The sequence below is a fragment of the Crinia signifera genome, chromosome 2 (assembly GCF_055691185.1).
Source record: "Crinia signifera chromosome 2, ASM5569118v1, whole genome shotgun sequence".
Taxonomy (NCBI): Eukaryota; Metazoa; Chordata; class Amphibia; order Anura; family Myobatrachidae; genus Crinia; species Crinia signifera.
In genome coordinates this window covers 118,790,775-118,808,100 of record NC_139218.1, presented here as the reverse complement: position 1 = coordinate 118,808,100, position 17,326 = coordinate 118,790,775, and positions in this window count along the sequence as shown.

Here is a 17,326-nt window from a genome sequence, read left to right as displayed (position 1 = left end):
AAGATGGGGGCAGGTAAGTACCAGTAACAGGGAGAACAGGAGAAAGATGAACACTCAGTAGACAGGAGGGAGATAAGTACCCAGCAGCTGACCGTCAGGGAGGAAGGAGGAGGAAATGAGCACCTAGTGGCAGATAGTTGAGTTCAAGGGAAGGTGGGGGGTAGATGGTACACAACAGCTTACAAAGTATTTAGTTACCAGCTCAGAGACTATGTATATACATCTCCGTTTGAAGCAGCAGTGTTATGAAAAAATATAAGCCAACCCCTTTTGTACATTCCAGCTTAAAATATTTTGAAATATCAATAACCTCCCCCCCCCCACCTTCCTTATTCTCTACTGTTCTTGAGGTTATTTAATTTCTGAAGCCTACCTTCTCTTGTCTACTCCATCTTCCCCCACTGTGCCCTGACTGCTCTCCTTATTACTTATATCCATTGTCTGTTTGACCCTACTTGGGTCCTGTGAATATGTAATATTTTTTTTTTTCTACTGGCGACCCAGCCTTGAGCCACCTCTTACCTCCTCCACCAACAAAGGGGCAGGGCGTGCTGCTAGCTGAACTCTGAGTCGCAGACTGCTGCTGCGGGCAAGCAGCTCCCGCTGTTTTTTTTTTATAGCTATATACAGTGTTTCTGCGCATGTTGCAAAGCTATTTTTTTGAGACCCGAGTCAAGGGAGAACTGCCCGATCAGAGAGGTATGACTGCGGCAGCCACACTAGGCAATATTATTTAACGTGACGGCACAGAGCCAGACACCTCACTTCCCAGGGCCCCTTGGCAGCATGCCGGATGGTAGGCAACTCTGCTCTGGGCCTTTACATTGCCATGGGCACTGGTGCAATGCATTGGCTACACCGCCGGTAGTTCTGCTGCTAGTTCCGTCCTTTGCAGTCCCAGCGAAAGCTGCTACTCAATAGCCACACTGCTTTCAGGCACAATCCTCAGCTCAGGAGCTTAAATTCCACAACCAGTAGCTTTCAGAAAAACAAACAAACACACTATGGCTTCTACTGCCATGCTATAGTCACACGGCATGGCAGTGTCATGTACTGTATGTCTCCATTACATGCATTATTTCAGGTAATAGCAAGGGCAAATTATACCTTTATAACATGAAATAACCATGCCTGAGGAAGAGACCTAAGAAGTCTCGAAAGCTTGCATTTTAACAACATTTATTTTTGTTAGCCATTAAAAGGTATCATATTTGCTAGATTGCTATTTTGTTTTTCTCACTGAGGAACAATAAAACTTTTCTTATCAACTGGCTAACACGGTACCAAACTTTTTTCTTATAACAATACACAAAACACATCAAAGCTTTAATGTACATCCCTAGTCTGGGCCAAGGATTAAAACGTACATTATGCTGTGAGAAATGAGAGGTGAATATAAAGGTTCTCAGTCCAGGTCCATCTCCTTTTGTCATTTCAGGTGCACTCTAAAAGCGAGGTCAGAACCTCTGTATAAATAGTATTTAAGTTGAAGATATCTAATCGCTTTTTATACATATACTCAAAAGCTAAATAAACACCTTATGGAAAGTGATTGTGAACCTAATTTTTTTTGATGCTATAAAAAAATAACAATTTTATTAAAAACTTGTTCAGAATAAAATATAAAGATAAAATACAAAACATTGTCATGAATAAAGTTCCATTATTTTGTGGTTTATTTTACCTCCTCATTCTCATAAGGCAATATACAGTACACATTTTTTCACAGTTAAACTCCTTCAGAGATTCAAGGTAACCCAATGATTTTCATCCTATGTAGACTTCATCAAGGATTCCTCTTCTTGGGCCTTATTCTGGTCGATGCGTGAATTTCCGAATACTTTCGGATGGCGTTTTTTAGCCGTCTGCGCATGCGTGGGGAACGCTATGCGCATGTGCCACGCATGGTCTACATACTTGTTCTCACTAATACCGTACAGAAATTTGCACCGCAATCACTCGGGAAATATGGGCGTATTATGGGCGTCATTCGGAAATACACAGGGGCGTAGTTTCAAAGTGGGCTAAACTGGGCGTAAACATGGGCGGACACGAGGAAGTGCACTCATTCTGGTAGGCGTGCATTCGGACAGCACACCGAATGCACGCGAACCAAAAGGCTAGAAATATGCGGTGTTCATAAGCAAGTATTGCTTTGCGGACAACACTCGGTCATGCACTAGGCAATCGGAACGCCTAATCAGGACGGCCGCACCTCAACCAATGTCAGCTGAACACAATACAATCCACTCCTTTACTCATTACTCATTAATTACACGCTTGTCAGTGGTTCAATTGGAACCATTGCAGCTTAAATGGACCATTACTAAACACACACATATATGCTGCAGTTTTCACACACATTTACACTGCAACCAATGGACAGAACTTACTATCACTAATAGAAATAGACGGGTGACATTCTATGGAATGCGAATTGCGATTTTTGGCGTTAATTAGTCCAAAAAATGGCGATATCGCATTTGTCCTTCAAAACGCATATTTAATAGGATGCGCTAAGGGACAGAAATCGCATATTATGTGCGATAATGCATGCTGACCAAAAGTGCGAGATTAATTCGCATTTTTATCGCATCCAGATGTTTTCGTACAGAACAGTATACAACTCGCTTATTTAATGCAATGCGCATTTGCAAATCGCACTTTTTAGGTGTCTAATTAGCGCACTTATTTCAGATCAGGTTCTGTTTGGCGAAATAGCCAGAACCCTGCACAGATCGCAATGCTCTGTGCAGGGTTCTGGTGTTAAAAAAAAAAAAAACGGTTAAAATGAGAAAAAAACGCGCGGGGGGTCCCCCGCCAGAGCATAACCAGCCCCGGGCTCATTGAGCCGGTGCTGGTGACATAAAATCAGGGTCCCCGACAAATAGGGGTCCCCTTGATTTCATGAAACCAGCACCAGGCTCAAGGTCCGGCGCTGGTTCCCAAAATACGGGGGACAAAATGACTAGGGGTCCCCCGTATTTTAAGAACCAGCACCGGACCCAACCAGCCAGCGGGATAATGCCACAGCCGGGGGACACTTATTATATAAGGTCCCGCGGCCAAAGCATTAACCCCCTGGCTGGTCAGCATGGGCAGGGGTCCTGGGGAAGTGGGGACCCCCCCAATGAAGGGGTCCCCCCCCTCCAGGACTTACCAGCCCATGCTGATAGTCCGGGGCTGTCCCCGATGCCCCTGGGCGGTGGGCATCGGGCTGATGAATTGTGTAAAAAAAAAAGAAGTAAAACTATTGTTTTCTACTGGCGAACTATGAGTCCCAGCAAGCCTACCCCGCATGCTGGGACTTGGAGAACCACAAGTCCCAGCATGCGGGGCATTAAAGGGCCCGCTGGCACTTGTAGTTCTACAGTACAAAAAATAATTAAAGAAAACACACTGACACCCTGAAAAATAAAAGTTTAATACACACAGAACACACACACACACTGATACTTACCTACCTTGAGCCCGTAGGTCGGTCCCTGGGTCCGGGCTCCAGGGCAGAAGAGTCCGGTTCCGGGGCCTTGGTCCTGGTTCCGGGGCTCCTGGCCTGAAGAATCCGGGGTCCGGGATCCGAGGTAGTCCCCAGGGGTACCTAAGGAAGGAAATCCTACTCACCTGGTCCCCGGCGACGACCTCGGCATCCTCTCCGGCTGAAGCGCTGCTCCCATCTGGTACCCGGCTTACAGGACTTTCACCGGCGCAAAGATGTTTCTTCCTCGGCGTCTCTAGACAGAATGATTTCTGGCCAATCAGGAGCCGCAAGGCGGCCAATAGCGGCATTCGGGAGGCGGAGCCGCACGATGTACACAAACACCGTGCGGCTCTCTGTCCGGGTGGTTTCGGGGTGTCTGTCTGTTTTTTTGCCAAGACCCTTACCTGGACTACGTCGCGCTGGGACAGGTGAGTATGGTTTCCTTCCACAGCTTCCACATGGATTTCGTCGGATCCGGACGGGGACGCCATCGCCGACAGCGACGTCGACATGAAGAAGGATGTCGACATGGATCCCGAAGACGACACAGGACATCAGGACCAGGGCTACCTACGGGAAGAAGATAGGTAAGTATTAGTATGTGTGGGCTTTGTATGTATTAAAGTTTTATTTTAAATGTGTGTCAGTGTGTTTTGTGTACTATTTTTTTAACTGTGGAACTACAAGTGCCAGCGGGCCCTTTAATGCCCAGCAGGCTGGGACTTGTGGTTCTCCAAGTCCCAGCTTGCTGGCACTTGTAGTGCCACAGTAAAAAACAATAGTTTCATCTTTTTTTTTACACCACAATCAGCCCGATGCCCACCGCCCAGGGGCATCGGGGACAGTACCAGGCTTCAGCCTGGTCAGGTAAGTCCTGGAGGGGGGGACCCCTTCATTGGGGGGGTCCCCACTCCCCCAGGGCCCCTGGCCAGGCTGACCGGTCAGGGGGTTAATGTTTTGGCCGTGGGACCTTATATCATAAGTGTCCCCCGGCTGTGACATTACCCTGCTGGCTGGTTGTGCCTGGGGCTGGTTCTTGAAATACGGGGGACCCCTAGTTATTTTGTCGGTACTTGTGAGTTATCTGGGCGCCCGATTTTTTGATTGTATGCCTTAAGTTAAGGCATACAATCAGATGCGATATCGCATCGCATCGCATGCGACCATCGGATGCGATGACCCGATTTTTCCATAGGAATCAATGTTAAAATGATTCCTATGGAAAAAGGGGTCCTTTTCATACCCCTACTATCCAAGTGGGCATGGAGTTGGATATAAACCTGTGGCGAGCGTAGCGAGCCACCGAGCCCGAAGCGTGGCGAGCGTAGCGAGCCCCGCGAGGGGACGGTATTCCGTGTCCCCTCGCGGGGCTCGCTACGCTCGCCACGCTTCGGGCTCGGTGGCTCGCTACGCTCGCCACAGGTTTATATCCAACTCCATGCCCACTTGGATAGTAGGGGTATGAAAAGAACCCCTTTTTCCCGTTGAATTCCATGTTAAAATGGACTCAGTCCATTTTAACATTGATTCCTATGGAAAAATCGGGTCATCGCATCGCATCGCATCCGATGGTCGCATGCGATGCGATGTGCCCGATCCGACCCGATTTCGAAATCGGGCGCCCAGATAACTCACAAGTACCATTTTGTCCCCCATATTTTGGGAACCAGCCCCGGACCTGGAGCCTGGGGCTGGTTGTTAAAAATCGGGGAACCCCTATTTGTCGGGTTCCCTGATTTGTAATTACCGGCCCCGGCTCCTTCAGCCTGGTGCTGGTTACAGCTGTGGGGGGGACCCCACGCCGATTTATTTATTTAATTTTTCTATTTTTTTACACTGAAGCCTGCACGGATCTGACTGATCCATGCAGGCTTAAAGCAAATACGATAGGGAAAGCAAGGTGTATTTTCCTGTCGTATTTGCGTGGGTGTTTCACACCACTTAGCAGCCGTATTATCAGTACTGCTGCTTAGTAAATCAGAAACCACCATTCTTTTGAATGGTGATTTCTGTCGTATTCTATCGATGGTGTAGGACATTCGTATTTGTAAATACAAATACGAATGTTCCATCTTTAGGAATACGAATTGTTGTATTTTTGGGATTGTAAATCCCGAAAATACAAATTCGTAAAAAAAAGGTGTATTTCTGCCTACGAATACACCTTTTTTTCTACAAATCCATTTTGGTAAATGTCCCCCAGAACTTCACCAACTTGAGTTCAATGAGATTTTAGATCTTTTGAGAGTATCAGAATGTCGTCTAAATAGACAAACACAGAGGAGTAGAGGAGATCTCGGAAGATTTTGTTCATGAATTTCTGGAAGACCGCAGGAGCATTACTTAAACCAAATGGCATCACCCGGTATTCATAATGTCCATACCTGGTATTAAATGCCGTCTTCCATTCATCCCCCTTGCATATCCAGATCAGGTTAAACGCCCTTTGTAGATCTAGTTTTGAAAATATAATGGCTCCCCTGATCCGGTCGAAACGGTTTTGAGATAAGCAGCAGTGGGTACTGATTCTAAATCGTGATTTTATTGAGACCTCGATAATCGATACAAGGTCGAAGAGAACCCTTTCTTCTTAACGAAAAAGAAACCAGCCCCAGCAGGTGATGTAGAGGCTTGGATGGACCCCTTCTGGAGGTTTTCAGTAATATACTCGGACATCGCCTATGTCTCCGGTAATGATAACGGGTAGATACTCTGCGAGGCAGAGTTTTTCCTGGGATTAAGTTGATGGGGCATTCCTGACAATGTAGGCTACCCGAGTCTTGTCCGTATGGAAGTGGCTGGGTTGAAGTGTGAAATATATGTCTCATTGGTTAAGGAATCCCCAACATAATTTCGAGGAACTATCGAATTTGCTCGGCATCGGAAGATGTAACTGTCCATGGGAGGCAACCGCACTGGATTGAGCCATGACCGCTTCTGGAACAGGTCGTGGGGGTGATGGAGTTTTGGACAAGGAGGCTTGTAGAAGATCTCGTCGATGGTGAATGTCCTGCAAACCTTGAGCCAATTGTCCCTGGGAGGCCTCTAATCCCTCTAAATGAGAAGTGATCCTCTGAAGCAGCTCTGCTCCAAAATCCACACCAGAGGTAGTCTCCATCTGGGTGATGTTTGAGGATCCGTCTCAGGCTGTGGCCTCAGTACCGGCTGCACAGATGGCGCTTGAAGCTTGGCAGGTATAATGTAGGACCTACACAAGATGGGTGGGTTGCACTAGATGAAAGTATTCAATTATGCATACAATATAATGTAGGACCTACGTATATATATATATATATATATGTCTGACCGTGAGTTTTGACGGAACTCCTTGGCAAAGTTGTGGAGTCTAACTGTCCAGAGGTCTTCGCCAGGGACCCCTGCAAGGGAGTTTAGACTTCACTGCGTCCGGACAGCAGATCGCGGCCCCTCGTCATTGGTGGCCACGGACTGACTGTGACTTATGGTAGGTCGAAACACAGGAACTGGAGGAAGTTTAAGGGAGAACTGAAATAGCAGACTTGGTGAATATCTTGGGAACATGAAACGGGAACACAAAAGGACGACTTGGCTTCAATAACGTAAACTAAAGTAGCAGGAGACCTCAAAGGACCGACTTGGCGTAGGAACTCTGGGTAAGGAAAAACTGGAACTCAAAGGGCCTAACTGACCTCAGAAGGAACGAAACTGATGGTAGCAGGGAAACTCAAATAACCATCTTGGTGGACAGAAATATTGAGGATGTCAGACGAAGATTAGCTGGGAGCACACAGAACTAGCACAGACTTGAACAGGAAACACTGACAGCAGCTCCAGGGCAACGTGCCTGCAACTTAGAAGTTGCACCAGCACAGGAGCTTGCTGCCTGCAGGGATTTTTCAGCCAAGCCAGGCTGAGATAGGGCAGGCTTGATTTACAGAGGGCACAACTATCTGCCCCTCTGTCAGGTCACATAATGATCCGAGATGGTGGCGCCCATTCTCCGGAGCTTGTGCCGCACTGCTGGTGCCACCGGAGCCCGGAGACCTGCTGCTGTCTGCTTTCCCCTGATCCCCACTGCCCGGACCCCCAACTGGATGCCAGGAGCGATAGCTGCAGAAAGGTGAGTAGCCACGGGTGCCGCCAGCAGCGGCCCGTGCCGTGACTCAAGCATTGGCAACCTAGGTCTCTTAGTTACGGTTTCATGGTAGCGTTTTTCTCCTCTTAGGATTAAGCTAAACCAGGGCAGGCTTCTTGAGACTTGTAAAGCATAATATTATTAACTTTCATTACTATTAACCCAGCACCTATCACATAAGGGTGTCTGAAACCGCCCTAGATGCTGTCCTTTTATTGGGAGGTTATCCTGACTTTTCATGGAAATCTAGCATGAAATGACTGTTTGGGTCTGGGTAATGTTTGGGTCTGGGTAATGTTAAGTCAGGGGGTTCCACACTGTGTCAGCCTTGTTGAATTTTTTTTGTAGCCTAAATATTGTAGGCTACCTGTCAACATTATGGTGACCATATGTCAAATGTCTAAATATTAACTAAATTAATACAGAGAGCATAAAAGTGAATTTGATATCGCTGTATTTGAGATTTTACAGTATTATGCTTTTCTAGTTTTTGATTAATAGTTGCTAAATTTAAGTTTGCAGGTAATATTTTCTAAGAAGCTTGTATCCTCAGAATTCAGATTTAGAAATACCAAAACATACGATTGTGTCCATGTCATCTGACATCTGACATCTTTTTACTTTCAACTCAAAATTCCCTGCTATGGCTGCTGGAGATTTAGGGGGAAATTTACTATTGTAGGCGATATAACGGCGGATCCCCATACAAATGGGATTGGCCTTATACGGCCCTCAAATATGAATGGGGAATATGGCAAATTTACAAAGCTGTTCTATTTGCCACATTTGTATTTTCCAATGTCGTAGCCATTCGTGTTTGTTGGGTGTCAGAAATACAGCAGCCAAATATGTAAGAGCCATCAGCATCATACGGATCTATAAGATCCATGTGATGCTGGCCAGTGTAAAAAAAAATAGAAAATAATAAAACAAAAACGGCATGGGTTCCCCCCACCTAGCTGTAACCAGTCCAGGTACTGGTTGTAGAAATTGTGGGCAAAAAAAGTGTGGGCCCCCCTGTATTTCTAGAACCAGCACCAGTCTCATGGGCCATTCCTAGTTCCCAAAACATGAGGGAAAAAGAGAGTAGGTCCCCCCCTATTTTGAAAACCAACACTGGGCCCAAACAGTCGGGCTAATGCCACAGCCGGGGGAAACTTTTTGTATAAGTTCCGCTTGCCAAAGCATTAAACCCTGACTTATCAGCCTGAGCTGGGACCCTGGGGAGTGGAGGCCACCTCCAGGGCACCCCTTGCCCGGGATTGTGCCCGGGGCTGTCCCCAGTGATCCTAGGCTATGGGCACCGGGATGATAGCTAGATTTAAAAATCGATTTAAAAACTATTAGGTTAATTTGTGGAATTACTAGACCCGGCAAGCCTCCCCCGCATACAGGGATTTTGAGAACCACAAGTCCCAGCATGCGGTGCACTATTGGGCCCACTGGTTCTTGTAGTTCTACAACTTATCCAATAGTCAAATAAAACGAACACAGACACAAAGAAAAAGAAAACTTTAATACATACTACATTCACTTATACATACTTACCTATAGGTTGCAACATAGGCCAGTCCTCTTCTCCATGTAGATTATATAGGTGTACCTGCGGAAATAAAATATATTCATCAGGTCCTCAAGCGCAGATCGCGTTCTCTTCGATCCATGTAGGTAAACAGGGGTTAAAATAACAAACTGTGGGTTCCGATACCATAATGTTCTAGATGAGCCCCAAGTGTGGGTCCTCCCCCGAACTGGGGGATTTACCGGTGACATCAGACACTGGGTCCTCCCCCAGCCAATCAGCAGCGGGCTTCGGTGAGCTCCGCAAATGATTGGCTCTTCACGGCTCCATAGAAGTCCATGTTAAATTTTTAACATGGGGGTTTATGATGGGAACAGCCATAGACACCCATGTTAAACTTTAACATGGCTTCTATGGAGCCACATAGAGCCAATCAGCCACGGATCTCCCCCGGAGCCCGCGGCTGATTGGCAGGGTCCTGGCCCGGGCTGACCAGTCAGGGTTTAATGCTTTGACCAGGGGAACTTGCATAAAAAGTTTCCCCCGGCTGTGGCGTTAGCCTGCTGACTCTTTGGGCCTACTCTTTGTCCCCTGAATTTTGGTAACCAGGACCAGCCCATGAGCCTGGTCCTGGTTATTTAAATGCAGGGCTGACCTCACTTTTTTGCTCCTCCCTGTATTTCTACAACCTGGACTGGTTCAACGAGCCCAGGGCGGCTTACAGCTGGACATTACTGATGATGTCATAATTGATTTTGACCATCTTTTCGAAACTGTAAAATTGACGCTTCTGAACTCACGGATGGCACGGACATCATCTACGACAGTAATTTTAAAACCGATAATGTCAATTGTGACATCACTGATGATGTCATAATTGATTTCGACCATCTTTTCAAAACTGTAAATTTGACGATTCTGAACTCACGGTTGTTACGGACATCATCGACGACAGTAATTTTAAAACCGATAATGTCAATTGTGACATCACTGATGATGTCATAATTGATTTTGACCATCTTTTCGAAACTTTAAAAATGACGCTTCTGAACTCATGGATGGCACGGACATCATCTACGACAGTAATTTTAAAACCGATAATGTCAATTGTGACATCACTGATGATGTCATAATTGATTTTGACCATCTTTTCGAAACTGTAAAATTGACGCTTCTGAACTCACAGATGGCACGGACATCATCTACGACAGTAATTTTAAAACCGATAATGTCAATTGTGACATCACTGATGATGTCATAATTGATTTCGACCATCTTTTCAAAACTGTAAAATTGACGCTTCTGAACTCACGAATGGCACAGACATCATCTACGACAGTAATTTTAAAACCGATAATGTCAATTGTGACATCATTGATGATGTCATAATTGATTTCGACCATCTTTTCAAAATTGTAAATTTGACGATTCTGAACTCACGGATGGCACGGATATCATCTAGGACAGTAATTTTAAAACCGATAATGTCAATTGTGACATCACTGATGATGTCATAATTGATTTTGACCATCTTTTCGAAACTGTAAAATTGACACTTCTGAACTCACGGATGGCACGGACATCATCTACGACAGTAATTTTAAAACCGATAATGTCAATTGTAACATCATTGATGATGTCATAATTGATTTTAACCATCTTTTCAAAACTGTAAAATTGCCGCTTCTGAACTCACAGATGGCACGGACATCATATACGTCAGTAATTTTAAAACCGATAATGTCAATTGTGACATCACTGATGATGTCATAATTGATTTCAACCATCTTTTCAAAACTGTAAAATCGACGCTTCTGAACTCACAGATGGCACGGACCTCATCTACGACAGTAATTTTAAAACCGATAATGTCAATTGTGACATCACTGATGATGTCATAATTGATTTCGACCATCTTTTCGAAACTGTAAAATTGACACTTCTGAACTCACGGATGGCACGGACATCATCTAAGACAGTAATTTTAAAACCGATAATGTCAATTGTGACATCACTGATGATGTCATAATTGATTTCGACCCTCTTTTCGAAACTGTAAATTTGACGCTTCTGAACTCATGGATGGCACGGACATCATCTACGACAGTAATTTTAAAACCGATAATGTCAATTGTGACATCACTGATGATGTCATAATTGATTTCGACCATCTTTTCAAAACTGTAAAATTGACGCTTCTGAACTCACGAATGGCACAGACATCATCTACGACAGTATTTTTAAAACCGATAATGTCAATTGTGACATCATTGATGATGTCATAATTAATTTCGACCATCTTTTCAAAACTGTAAATTTGACGATTCTGAACACACGGATGGCACGGATATCATCTACGACAGTAATTTTAAAACCGATAATGTCAATTGTGACATCACTGATGATGTCATAATTAATTTTGACCATGTTTTCGAAACTGTAAAATTGACACTTCTGAACTCACGGATGGCACAGGCATCATCTACGACAGTAATTTTAAAACCGATAATGTCAATTGTGACATCACTGATGTCATAATTGATTTCGACCATCTTTTCGAAACTGTAAAATTGACGCTTCTGAACTCACAGATGGCACGGACATCATCTACGACAGTAATTTTAAAACCGATAATGTCAATTGTGACATCACTGATGTCATAATTGATTTCGACCATCTTTTCGAAACTGTAAAATTGACGCTTCTGAACTCACAGATGGCACGGACATCATCTACGACAGTAATTTTAAAACCGATAATGTCAATTGTGACATCACTGATGATGTCATAATTGATTTTAACCATCTTTTCAAAACTGTAAAATTGCCCCTTCTGAACTCACAGATGGCACGGACATCATCTACGACAGTAATTTTAAAACCGATAATGTCAATTGTGACATCACTGATGATGTCATAATTGATTTCGACCATCTTTTCTAAACTGTAAAATTGACGCTTCTGAACTCACGGATGGCACGGACATCATCTACGACAGTAATTTTAAAAACCGATAATGTCAATTGTGACATCACTGATGATGTCATAATTGATTTTAACCATCTTTTCAAAACTGTAAAATTGACGCTTCTGAACTCACAGATGGCACAGACATCATCTCTGACAGTAATTTTAAAACCGATAATGTCAATTGTGACATCACTGATGATGTCATAATTGATTTTGACCATCTTTTCGAAACTGTAAAATTGACGCTTCTGAACTCACAGATGGCACGGACATCATCTACGACAGTAATTTTAAAACCGATAATGTCAATTGTGACATCACTGATGATGTCATAATTGATTTTACCCATCTTTTCAAAACTGTAAAATTGCCGCTTCTGAACTCACAGATGGCACGGACATCATCTACGACAGTAATTTTAAAACCGATAATGCCAATTGTGACATCACTGATGATGTCATAATTGATTTCGACCATCTTTTCGAAACTGTAAAATTGACGCTTCTGAACTCACGGATGGCACGGACATCATCTACGACAGTAATTTTAAAACCGATAATGTCAATTGTGACATCACTGATGATGTCATAATTGATTTTAACCATCTTTTCAAAACTGTAAAATTGCCGCTTCTGAACTCACGGATGGCACGGACATCATCTACGACAGTAATTTTAAAACCGATAATGTCAATTGTGACATCACTGATGTCATAATTGATTTCGACCATCTTTTCGAAACTGTAAAATTGACGCTTCTGAACTCACAGATGGCACGGACATCATCTACGACAGTAATTTTAAAACCGATAATGTCAATTGTGACATCACTGATGATGTCATAATTGATTTCGACCATCTTTTCTAAACTGTAAAATTGACGCTTCTGAACTCACGGATGGCACGGACATCATCTACGACAGTAATTTTAAAAACCGATAATGTCAATTGTGACATCACTGATGATGTCATAATTGATTTTAACCATCTTTTCAAAACTGTAAAATTGACGCTTCTGAACTCACAGATGGCACAGACATCATCTCTGACAGTAATTTTAAAACCGATAATGTCAATTGTGACATCACTGATGATGTCATAATTGATTTTGACCATCTTTTCGAAACTGTAAAATTGACGCTTCTGAACTCACAGATGGCACGGACATCATCTACGACAGTAATTTTAAAACCGATAATGTCAATTGTGACATCATTGATGATGTCATAATTGATTTTAACCATCTTTTCAAAACTGTAAAATTGCCGCTTCTGAACTTACAGATGGCACGGACATCATCTACGACAGTAATTTTAAAACCGATAATGTCAATTGTGACATCACTGATGATGTCATAATTGATTTCGACCATCTTTTCGAAACTGTAAAAATGACGCTTCTGAACTCACGGATGGCACGGACATCATCTACGACAGTAATTTTAAAACCGATAATGTCAATTGTGACATCACTGATGATGTCATAATTGATTTCAACCATCTTTTCAAAACTGTAAAATCGACGCTTCTGAACTCACAGATGGCACGGACCTCATCTACGACAGTAATTTTAAAACCGATAATGTCAATTGTGACATCACTGATGATGTCATAATTGATTTCGACCATCTTTTCGAAACTGTAAAATTGACACTTCTGAACTCACGGATGGCACGGACATCATCTAAGACAGTAATTTTAAAACCGATAATGTCAATTGTGACATCACTGATGATGTCATAATTGATTTTAACCATCTTTTCAAAACTGTAAAATTGACGCTTCTGAACTCACGGATGGCACAGACATCATCTCTGACAGTAATTTTAAAACCGATAATGTCAATTGTGACATCACTGATGTTGTCATAATTGATTTTGACCATCTTTTCGAAACTGTAAAATTGACACTTCTGAACTCACGGATGGCACAGACATCATCTACGACAGTAATTTTAAAACCGATAATGTCAATTGTGACATCACTGATGATGTCATAATTGATTTCGACCATCTTTTCGAAACTGTAAAATTGACGCTTCTGAACTTACAGATGGCACGGACATCATCTACGACAGTAATTTTAAAACCGATAATGTCAATTTTGACATCACTGATGATGTCATAATTGATTTCAACCATCTTTTCAAAACTGTAAAATCGACGCTTCTGAACTCACAAATGGCACGGACATCATCTACGACAGTAATTTTAAAACCGATAATGTCAATTGTGACATCACTGATGATGTCATAATTGATTTTAACCATCTTTTCAAAACTGTAAAATTGCCGCTTTTGAACTCACAGATGGCAGGGACATCATCTACGACAGTAATTTTAAAACCGATAATGTCAATTGTGACATCACTGATGATGTCATAATTGATTTTGACCATCTTTTCGAAACTGTAAAATTGACGCTTTTGAACTCACGGATGGCACAGACATCATCTCTGACAGTAATTTTAAAACCGATAATGTCAATTGTGACATCACTGATGATGTCATAATTGATTTTGACCATCTTTTCGAAACTGTAAAATTGACACTTCTGAACTCACGGATGGCACGGACATCATCTACGACAGTAATTTTAAAACCGATAATGTCAATTGTGACATCACTGATGATGTCATAATTGATTTCGACCATCTTTTCGAAACTGTAAAATTGACACTTCTGAACTCACGGATGGCACGGACATCATCTAAGACAGTAATTTTAAAACCGATAATGTCAATTGTGACATCACTGATGATGTCATAATTGATTTCGGCCCTCTTTTTTCGAAACTAAATTTGACGCTTCTGAACTCACGGATGGCACGGACATCATCTACGACAGTAATTTTAAAACCGATAATGTCAATTGTGACATCACTGATGATGTCATAATTGATTTTGACCATCTTTTCGAAACTGTAAAATTGACACTTCTGAACTCACGGATGGCACGGACATCATCTACGACAGTAATTTTAAAACCGATAATGTCAATTGTGACATCACTGATGTCATAATTGATTTCGACCATCTTTTCGAAACTGTAAAATTGACGCTTCTGAACTCACAGATGGCACGGACATCATCTACGACAGTAATTTTAAAACCGATAATGTCAATTGTGACATCACTGATGATGTCATAATTGATTTTACCCATCTTTTCAAAACTGTAAAATTGCCGCTTCTGAACTCACAGATGGCACGGACATCATCTACGACAGTAATTTTAAAACCGATAATGCCAATTGTGACATCACTGATGATGTCATAATTGATTTCGACCATCTTTTCGAAACTGTAAAATTGACGCTTCTGAACTCACGGATGGCACGGACATCATCTACGACAGTAATTTTAAAACCGATAATGTCAATTGTGACATCACTGATGATGTCATAATTGATTTTAACCATCTTTTCAAAACTGTAAAATTGCCGCTTCTGAACTCACGGATGGCACGAACATCATCTACGACAGTAATTTTAAAACCGATAATGTCAATTGTGACATCACTGATGTCATAATTGATTTCGACCATCTTTTCGAAACTGTAAAATTGACACTTCTGAACTCACAGATGGCACGGACATCATCTACGACAGTAATTTTAAAACCGATAATGTCAATTGTGACATCACTGATGATGTCATATTGATTTTAACCATCTTTTCAAAACTGTAAAATTGCCACTTCTGAACTCACAGATGGCACGGACATCATCTACGACAGTAATTTTAAAACCGATAATGTCAATTGTGACATCACTGATGATGTCATAATTGATTTCGACCATCTTTTCAAAACTGTAAAATTGACGCTTCTGAACTCACGAATGGCACAGACATCATCTACGACAGTAATTTTAAAACCGATAATGTCAATTGTGACATCACTGATGATGTCATAATTGATTTTACCCATCTTTTCAAAACTGTAAAATTGCCGCTTCTGAACTCACAGATGGCACGGACATCATCTACGACAGTAATTTTAAAACCGATAATGCCAATTGTGACATCACTGATGATGTCATAATTGATTTCGACCATCTTTTCGAAACTGTAAAATTGACGCTTCTGAACTCACGGATGGCACGGACATCATCTACGACAGTAATTTTAAAACCGATAATGTCAATTGTGACATCACTGATGATGTCATAATTGATTTTAACCATCTTTTCAAAACTGTAAAATTGCCGCTTCTGAACTCACGGATGGCACGGACATCATCTACGACAGTAATTTTAAAACCGATAATGTCAATTGTGACATCACTGATGTCATAATTGATTTCGACCATCTTTTCGAAACTGTAAAATTGACGCTTCTGAACTCACAGATGGCACGGACATCATCTACGACAGTAATTTTAAAACCGATAATGTCAATTGTGACATCACTGATGATGTCATAATTGATTTCGACCATCTTTTCTAAACTGTAAAATTGACGCTTCTGAACTCACGGATGGCACGGACATCATCTACGACAGTAATTTTAAAAACCGATAATGTCAATTGTGACATCACTGATGATGTCATAATTGATTTTAACCATCTTTTCAAAACTGTAAAATTGACGCTTCTGAACTCACAGATGGCACAGACATCATCTCTGACAGTAATTTTAAAACCGATAATGTCAATTGTGACATCACTGATGATGTCATAATTGATTTTGACCATCTTTTCGAAACTGTAAAATTGACGCTTCTGAACTCACAGATGGCACGGACATCATCTACGACAGTAATTTTAAAACCGATAATGTCAATTGTGACATCATTGATGATGTCATAATTGATTTTAACCATCTTTTCAAAACTGTAAAATTGCCGCTTCTGAACTTACAGATGGCACGGACATCATCTACGACAGTAATTTTAAAACCGATAATGTCAATTGTGACATCACTGATGATGTCATAATTGATTTCGACCATCTTTTCGAAACTGTAAAATTGACGCTTCTGAACTCACGGATGGCACGGACATCATCTACGACAGTAATTTTAAAACCGATAATGTCAATTGTGACATCACTGATGATGTCATAATTGATTTCAACCATCTTTTCAAAACTGTAAAATCGACGCTTCTGAACTCACAGATGGCACGGACCTCATCTACGACAGTAATTTTAAAACCGATAATGTCAATTGTGACATCACTGATGATGTCATAATTGATTTCGACCATCTTTTCGAAACTGTAAAATTGACACTTCTGAACTCACGGAT